This window comes from Talpa occidentalis, unplaced genomic scaffold (assembly GCF_014898055.3).
Source record: "Talpa occidentalis isolate TD23 unplaced genomic scaffold, MPIMG_talOcc4v2.1 talOcc4.13, whole genome shotgun sequence".
In the NCBI taxonomy this organism is placed as follows: domain Eukaryota; kingdom Metazoa; phylum Chordata; class Mammalia; order Eulipotyphla; family Talpidae; genus Talpa; species Talpa occidentalis.
Genome location: NW_023601322.1, coordinates 57,383,107 through 57,384,004, shown reverse-complemented (window position 1 = coordinate 57,384,004; position 898 = coordinate 57,383,107).

Genomic DNA, 898 nt, shown 5'->3' with positions numbered 1-898 from the left:
ACCATCTTGACCTAATTTTCATGGCAAGGTGAGAGTAAATAACTGCAGGGAAAATGGAGTTAAAACAGGCTTTTCTTTTGCCCTTCCCCTGCTAGCCTCTATGGATACCATCTGGTCTTGCATGCCTCCCAGGTTGCTGCTCGGATTCCCTGGGTGGAGAGGCATGGGCTTGGACACCCATGATCACGGACTTGACCAGAGAGCACGGGTGTGCACATATCTAAACATGGACACCTATGCCCAGAAGCAAGGAATAAAAGGGGCTCCTCTGCTCTGGTGCTCCCAGTGGTGAGGGTGAGGCGGGTCCCTCTGAGGCTAGGGGCTCAGTTGCTGTCTCCCTGCTTGCTTGTCTGTCCTCTGATTCAGCATTAAAATAATACTGAGTACAATAATACTGACGGCTCCAAAATTCTCTCTTTTATTTTTTCCTGTGGAATTGACAGTGAACCTACCCAGTCTGGGTTGGTTGCACAACAATACCACAGGCCAATTATTTGCTTTTCTAACAACTGAATGTGGGGGGGGGGGTTTGCCACTCTGGGTTAATGGGAGAGCAGGGAAGAAAAAAAGTCAGAGTGAAGAAGAGCACACACAGGCCTATCATAAAAGCCATCACTGGCCCACCGGTGCCCAGCGGCCCAAGGTGCGGGAGATAAGCTAACTAGAGATAAACTGACAGCAGTAGATACTCCAGCAGACCCTCCTGGGGTCCTCCTGGCAGGAAAGACCCCTGCCCCTGGCAATAAATCCTAGCACATCCCCTCCTGGCAGGAGATACCCTGCCACCGCGATCCCAACGAACTCTGGCAGTAGCCTAACCCTGTAAGACACATGCTCCCATTTTGGGGCACGACTCTTGGCCTGCAGAGAGTTGTCCCCTCATGGACATTCAATAAAG